Source organism: Bos grunniens, chromosome 20 (genome assembly GCF_055505025.1).
Source record: "Bos grunniens cultivar Pamir isolate PY7600 chromosome 20, Bosgru_T2T1.0, whole genome shotgun sequence".
Classification (NCBI taxonomy): Eukaryota; Metazoa; Chordata; class Mammalia; order Artiodactyla; family Bovidae; genus Bos; species Bos grunniens.
In genome coordinates this window covers 54,303,119-54,311,403 of record NC_141184.1, presented here as the reverse complement: position 1 = coordinate 54,311,403, position 8,285 = coordinate 54,303,119, and the positions used below count along the sequence as shown (strand labels likewise).

The window sequence follows — 8,285 nt, the reverse complement described above, 5'->3', positions numbered from 1 at the left end:
GTCCATGGACTATTCAGTCCACGGGGTTGCAAACAGTCAGACACGACTGAGCGACTTTCTTTCACTCACTCACTCACTCACTCACTCCCCTAGGGTGAGGTGTTTGAGAATCCACGCTGTCATCTTTCCTCGGCTGGGAACCCAAAGCCAGGCGGGGGCAGACCCAGTAATAGACTCTACCCTTCTCATCCTCAGCCTACTGCTCCAACCTCCAAAACTTCCCAATTGCTGTGTTACCTACCACGAGTGACCTTTTTCTGGAAAAAAAAAAAAAAGAGGCCAGAGACATAGGAGGGTTTTCCAGAATATATTTTTGCCCTGTATATAGTATTCAATACATTCAGAATCTGGTTTGAGCTGAGAAAATTCTTGTCCTCGAACTGAGTCCTATATTAGTTACTGCAGCCTTCGCTGTGAAAACAAACAGGCCCCCAAAGTGCAGTGGCTTGACACAGAGGAAGTTTCTCTCTCTTTTGTGCAACAGTTGAGTGCAAGTGATCTGGGGCGGCAGTGGATGGGGTTGGGGAAGGGCTCTATTTCATGCAGTCATTTAAGGATTTAGGCTGGCAGAGCCCTGGCTGCCTTCAGGCTTTGGCTCCCAAGGTCCCTCTGGACATTGCCCAGCAGCACAAAGGGAAACACGGAGGATGCAGGATGGAAGTTTTGAAGTCCAGGCCTAGAAGTGGTACACATCCCTCCTCCTACACCTCACTGGAAGTAAATCAGCTTCATGGCCACATCCAACTAAAGGGAGGTTGGAAAACACGAAAGAAACAAAATATGATGAGAAAATAATAGGTGCCTAGTAATCTGTGCATCAAGATGGGATCACTTCCTAGAATAGTGGTGACAAAACCGGGGACTCTGGAAAGTTCATCCATTACCTGCCATTTCTAATTCACTCATCCACAAGCATCTATTAAGCTCTCACTGTGTATGGGATACTGTTCTAAAGGCTTTGAAGGTCTTTTAGGTGTGCAGGACTTAGACTCTCCTCTCAAGGAGCTCACAGAATAATGGGAAAGACAGACAGAAACGATGAGGTAAGAGCTATAATATAGAAGTACATAAAGAATCACACAAGCACTCAGGGTGGGGGAAGTTCCCCTAGGTGGACCTTCAGGGATGATTAGAGAATTTTTCAGAACAAAAGACAGGAAAGGGCAATTTCAAATAGGGAGCAGGGTTGGCAAAGTCATAGAGTTATGAAAGAGCAAGAAATATGCAGAGTACGGGATCTGATATAGAGAATAGGCTAAGTTTCGGATGAGGAGATAAGAGATGCAGGAAAGGCAGAGGTGGGACAAGGTTAGCACTGCATTAGAAAACACCTTGCAAGCACAAAAAATATTTTTAGTTTTTACCTCTAAGCCAATGATTCTCTTGTTCTCTAATGATACGCTGTTTTCCCCTCACTCTTCTCAGACACCTGGTTCAAATTTTTGTTTTATGTATGTGTAGCGTCTTGTCTCTGAATTCTGCTATAGGTGTGACTTGACTCAAAACTCAAATTATGTCATCAAGACTCAGTTTCTCTCCATTTTTAGGCTGTGCCCACTCCGGTATTTGCAGAAATATTTACTGAACCTGTTTGGCAGGCTCTGCATGGTAGCAAGAAGGCAACAGGAGACCTGGCTTCTATATTCTTTCACGTTCACATTCAATGGAAAGTTCTGACAAACTTCTCTTGGTGTATCATTGGCATAGAGGGGCTTGTGTGCTCATTCTTGAACTATTTTCTTTGGTTTGTAGTTTTTAAATGTTTTTGTTGTGGTTTTGATTTGGTTGTTTTTGCTGGGGAGATGAGCGCTGTGACCTCCTTGCCCTCTGGTCTTGCTGATGTCTTGAATCAACATTTTAGCCCGAGGAATATAATCCTCTGTTTAGCTCAGGCCTTGAACTCATGCTTGAGTAGTGAGAGGGTAGTTGCCCAAAAGGAAACCTAGGTTCAGTTACCAAATGGTGGGTAGATGGACACATAGGCAAGGAAAAAAATTCTTACATAGAGTTCCAGTGGACAGATTCTGCAGCCCACTGGCTGACTGCTAGGACCCAAAGTATGCCTTGGGGGTTTCTAAAATGCTTACCTTTTCATAAGCCACTTTTTTTTTTTTTATCCTTCCAGTTCTCTCAGCTGGTCAAAATACTCTCTATTTTGAAAAATTAAGAAATAAAAGCTCATATTCACTTCCTTTATGGAGCCCAAAATATTCTCTGTGCTGCTAAGTCGCTTCAGTCGTGTCCGACTCTGTGCGACCCCATAGACGGCAATTCACCAGGCTCCCCCGTCCCTGGGATTCTCCAGGCAAGAACACTGGAGTGGGTTGCCATTTCCTTCTCCAATGCATGAAAGTGAAAAGTGAAAGTGAAGTCGCTCAGTCGTGTCCGACTCTTAGCGACCCCATGGACTGCAGCCTACCAGGCTCCTCCGTCCATAGGATTTTCCAGGCAAGAGTCTTGGAGTGGGGTGCCATGTCCTGCTCTAAGTATTCTCTACTTCCTGCAAAAAAGTATAGCACTTATTATTTACACAACTTTTTAGAAAACAAATGTTCTCCACTTCCTACTGCTTGCTAACTTTTAAAAAAATCAATTTATTTTTTATTGAAGGATAATTGCTTTACAGAAGTTTGCTGTTTTCTGTCAAACTTCAATATGAATCACCCATAAGTATACTACAGTTTCTCTCTTAAGCTTGATTCTAAACTCCTTTAGGGAAATAACTTTATACATCTTTATTTTTCCTGATACTTAACTTATATCTCACTTTATTTGCATATTTACATCCCACATTGTTCTAAAATAAATTTAAGGTAACTTATAACAATGCACATGTACAACAAGTGGAATAAAATTTAAAATAAGTTGCTGAACTTCTTTGGCAAATCCAGTTACTATATAAATTTAACTTCTCTGAGACAGCCATGATGTGAGGAAGCCCAGACTAAACAGGTGGAGGGTGAGCTGCCAGCCTTTTCTTAGCTGTTCTACCCATTCTAGTTTACTTCTAGAGTGAAGAAGCCATTTCAGATACTGCAGCCCAGACAGAAGCCACATGGAGCAGAGGAATCTAGCCAATGACAGAATTTAGGACCCAGATATATGGCCACAGCCAAGCTGTCCCAGACATACCCAGCCATTCGAGCCACTCCTGGTGAGGCCCCAAACATTGTGGAGTAGACACAAGTCTCCCAATGTGCCCTGACGTAATACTTGACCTACAAAATCTCATTCAAATCACTATGCTAGGTTCAGAGGGGGATGCAAAGAAAACGAACCTTTCTTCTAACCCTCATGGAGTACAGAGGCCAGAAATCTGAAGGACTAGAAAGAGTAAGATTTACATCTAACAGTTCCAGTTCTGGATAAGATGGAGTAATCACATTTCGCTCTCTCACTTTTAGTTATAAAACCTGGGCAAAATGCACTGAGGACTCTTGGAAGTAAATATTAGCAAGCATGCTGGGAATGAATTCTAGAATTTGAAGCAGTTTTTCTCTCCTATATTTCATGAGTTTATGCATGTATAATGCGAACTGTGTGCTGAAAACTATAAAATTCTGATGAAAGAAAGCAAAGAATCCAAAATAATTAGAATGATATACCATGTTTATGGGTTTAAAGACTCACAATAGTGAAGGTGTCACTCGTCCCTAAATAGATCCATAGATTTTAAGCAATTTCAATGAAAGTCCCAAAAGGAGTTTTATAAAGACAAACTAGTTCTAAAATTCCTTTCAAAAGTCAATGGAGCTGAAAAAAAATCACTTTGGAAAAGAAGAATTAAGAGAGAGAAACATAATGATTGGTCTTAAAACCTCCTATAAAATTATATTCCCAGGTGGCACAGTGATAAAGAATTCACCTGCAATGCAGGAGGCTCAAGAGACAAGGGTTTGATCCCTAAGTTGGGAAGATTCCTTGGAGTAGGAAATAGCAACCTGCTTCAATATTCTTGTCTGGAAAGCTCCATGGCCAGAGGAGCCTGTTGGGCTATAGTCCATGGGGCTGCAAAGAGTCAGACATGACTGAGTGACTGAGCACAGCACATAAAATTAGAGTAGTTGAAACTGTATGAAATTCACTAAGGAGAAGACACATAAATCAATGCAATAGAATAGAGTCCAGTAGTAAATCTACATATAATGAACAATTGGCATCTGACAAATGCAAAGACAATTCAGTGGAGGATAATCATTTCAAGAAATGGTACTGGAATTATTGGGCAACCACATAAAAAATCTTAAGAAGAACCTCTAAGTAAACCCTGTGATTGTGTGTGCTCAGGCCCTTCAGTCTCGTCCAACTCTTTGTGACCCTATGCGCTTTACTCTACCAGGCGGCTCTGTCCAAGGGAGTCTTCAGGCAAGAATACTGCAGTGGGTCAGGTCACCACGCCCTCCTCCAGGTCATCTTCCTGACCCAGGGACTGACCCACCTCTTATGTCTCCTGCATTGGCAGGCAGGTTCTTTGCCGCTAGTGCCACCTGGGAAGCCCCAGGTAAGCCCTATATCCTCCTAACTTAATTCAAGAAGTAACTCAAAATGGATCATGGATCTAAATGCAGTATATTTTAAAAATAAGAATTTTAGAATAAAATATTAGAAGAAATTTACCAAGACCTATAGTTAAACAAGATGTTTTTTAACATCTCACCAAAAGTATAATCCATAAAATTAAACATTAATACATTTAAATTTATCAAAATTAAAAACTTCTCCACAAAAGACACTGTTAAGAAAATGAAAAAAGCTACAGACTGGATGAAAATATTTGCAAATCACATATCTGACACAGAACCTGCATCCAGAATACTTAAACAATTCTCCAGATTTAACAATAAGAAAACAAACAAAATATTTAAAAAGCAGTCAGAACTTGAACAGACACTTCACTTTTGAGGGAAACTCAAATCAAAGTCATGAAATACCACCACATGTCTATGAGAATGGCTAAATAAAAATACAGTACTAAGTGCTGATACAAATAAGAAACATATTCTTGGTAGAAATCTACAATGGTCCAGCCACTCAGGAAAACAATTTGGTAGGTTCTTTTAAAACTAAGCATATATTTACTAGATGGGCCAGAAATCCCATTCCAAATGTACTTCAACAGTTGAATGAATAAACAAGATACACCCTTACAAAGAAGCTGCTGCTGCTGCTGCTGCTCCTAAGTCCCTTCAGTCATGTCCAACTCTGTGCGATCCCATAGACAGTAGCCCACCAGGCTCCCCCGTCCCTGGGATTCTCCAGGCAAGAACACTGGAGTGGGTTGCCATTTCCTTCTCCATTACTCAGTAATATAAAAGGAACAAACTTAAATGTTTGAAGCTGACTCATTTGAAAAGATCCTGATGCTGGGAAAGATTGAGGGCAGGCGGAGAAGGGGACGACAGAGGATGAGATGGTTGGATGGCATCACCGACTCAACGGACATGGGTTTGGGTGGACTCCAGGAGTTGGTGATGGACAGGGAGGCCTGGCGTGCTGCGGTTCATGGGGTTGCAAAGAGTTGGACATGACTGAGCGACTGAACTGAACTGAAACTTAAATGACTCTCAAAGACACATCAAGTGAGAAGAACCAGTCCCTAAGGGTTACATGCTATATGATTCCATTTATATGATAGTCACAAAAAGTATTGTGATAAAGAACAGATCAGTTGTTCCCATCAGTTCAGGTGGGGAAGGGTTGTGACTACAGAAAGAAAGCACAGGGAATTTGTTGGGGTGTTGGAACTACTGTGTGTCCTGATGGTGGTGGTGATGGTTGCACAAACCTACACGTGTATTAAAATTCATGGAATTGTACATTAAAAATAGACAAATTTATGTTAATTTTAAAAATAATATTTCTAAAGTGTGGGATGGTAAAAATTATACTTAGACAATGGTCTATAAGAGAAAAAAAATTTTTAAACCTGTATACATAAGGGAGGAGGACGTCTGAGAACTCCGCTAGAGAAACAAACCTTGCCCTTGAGCTTTGACATTTCCAGAGTGTGACTGTGATGGGGTCCAGCCCCCTAATCTAGGCGGTTTTCTTTGCCCAAGGCCTCCCCCTGCCCCTGCCCCCAGCTATGAACCATTGTATGCTGACAGCAGCTATAGGAGTGAAGGGCATTTGTATGCTGACAGCTTGATTAGTTAACTATTCCTTGAGGAGGAAGCCTGAGTTATTGGCTGACCTCCACCTGTGACAATACACTACATCTTAGCCATCACCGAGCCAGGTAACTAACCTCACTTTGCCCTTATTCTTTACACATCTCAAAACACTTTCAACAATGCTACCTCTTTCAAATCTCAAGGCACCTCTGTGAGGAAAGGTGGGGTGGGTATCATTATCTTTATTTTATGTAAGAAAGAAACTGAAACCAAGAAGTTACATGATTTGGCCGAGGTCAAGCAGCTGGGGAAAAGCCCACAAACGAGACCCAGGACTACCAGCTTGTACTCTCATTCTCTCCTCCATCTATCCATCTGAAAAATATTTATTGAGTACTTACTATATGACAGGGGGTGTGTCCCTGTTTGCTTAAATTTCATCTGAGAGAAAAGACATATGTATAGATGCTCAAAACCAGGCACTAAATAGTAAAGGCCTCTCTATTGTAAGAACAGTAAGAGTTACAATATGTGTGCTAGTTGTTGAGTGATCAGGACAGACTTAACAGAAAAGATGGACCTTGATTTGAATTGTAAGAATTGGGAGAGAATTTTGAAAAATTGAGATTGAGGGACATATTCCACATGCAAGAATGCGTGATAGCCAGCCCATGGATTTATGCCTCCTAATATCCATGGCCTCGTGTGGTCTTTCAGTTCAGTTGCTAGTCGTGTCCAACTCTTTGTGACCCCATGGCCTGCAGCACGCCAGGTTTCCCTGTCCGTCATCAACTCCCAGAGCTTGCTCAAGCTCATGTCCATCGCGTCAGTGATGCCTTCCAACCATCTCATCCTCTGTCATCCCCTTCTCCTCCCACCTTCAATATTTTCCAGCATCGGGGTCTTTTCCAGTGAGTCAGTTCTTAGCATCAAGTGGCCAAAATATTGAAGTTTCAGCTTTAGCATCAGTCTTCCAATGAATGTTCAGGACTGATTTCCTTTAGGATGGACTGGTTGAATCTCCTTGCAGTCCAAGGGACTCTCAGGAGTCTTCTCCAACAGCACAGTTCAAAAGCGTCAGTTCTCTCGTGTTCAATCAGGGTTGTTGTAGCTGAACAACAGAGTATGGCAGAGGGAACAGTGTGGGACTTCTGAGGCTAGGTCTACAGGGTATTGTGGCTTGTACCCTTTCTCCTAAATGCTCATTCTGAGAGAATTCAGCCCCACGTCACCAGGTCACTCGAGCAGCCCTGAATAGAGGCCCCTGTGGAGGGTAATTGAGACTTCTTGCCAATAGCCCACACCAACTCGCCATCCATGTGAGTGAGCCACCATGGGAGAGGATTGTCAAGTTCCAGTCTAGTACTCAGATGATTGCAAACTTCAGCAGATATCTCACTGCAAACGCATGAGAACCCCCAAGGCAAAACTACCCATCTAAAGTGCTTTCCCAACTTCTGACCCATAGAAACCATAAGAGATTTAAGTAATTATTGCTATTTTAAACCATTGAACTTTAGGATGATTTTTCATACAGCATTGCAGTTTTAGTCACTTGGTCATGTCCAACTCTTTGCGACCCCACAGACGACTATATCCCACCAGGCTCCTCTGTCCATGGAGTTCTCCAGGCAAGAATACTGGAGTGGGTTGCCATTTCCTTCTCCAGGGCCATATAGCATTAGGTAACAATAAAATATGTGAGCCAACTTTCAGAAAAAAAAAACCTATAAGACCTATTCAAAAGATAGTTCTCTCCAGAAGCCAAGAAGGTGGGAGTTCTAGTAGACTGAGCATGGAGTAGAAAAGGCTTGAACAAAGGCAGTGGCAGAAAGAATTGAGAGGAAAGGACAGAAGGGAAAGGCCACAGAGAGAATCCACTGGACTCCCTAGGGTTCTCGGCATGAATAACTCATGGTTATTCCTGCTAATGTGAACAATGCTGTTCAGGCTGTTTGCAGAAGTATCTTCGGGAAAACAGAATGGGTTGTTTCCTTCGTTCCTCAGTTTTCATCTTTTCATTTCATGGCCTGGGGGTTGGGGTCCCCTGCTCTAGAGGACAGAAGATCAATAAGGTGAAAGGATTGTGTGTCCTCAAGCCACCTCACAAAAGGCTACCTGACAAATGCCTACATTTAACAATTATGTGAGCAAGAAATAAATTTCCACTGC

At 42.1% G+C, this 8,285-nt stretch overlaps 1 long non-coding RNA gene across 5 annotated transcripts in view; it reads right to left on the bottom strand.

The window, feature by feature from the left end:
* Positions 1-293: 293 nt before the first annotated feature.
* LOC147350425 (uncharacterized) overlaps positions 294-8,285 on the bottom strand; it is a 217,361-nt gene continuing 209,369 nt past the window's right edge. For 4 of the 5 annotated variants that reach the window (XR_015148839.1, XR_015148840.1, XR_015148836.1 and 1 more), the window contains one exon: positions 294-744. This is a non-coding gene — a long non-coding RNA (uncharacterized LOC147350425). Of the gene's footprint in view, positions 745-1,791; positions 8,166-8,285 lie in introns of those variants that run through there. The other variant, XR_015148838.1, reaches the window with a different exon arrangement.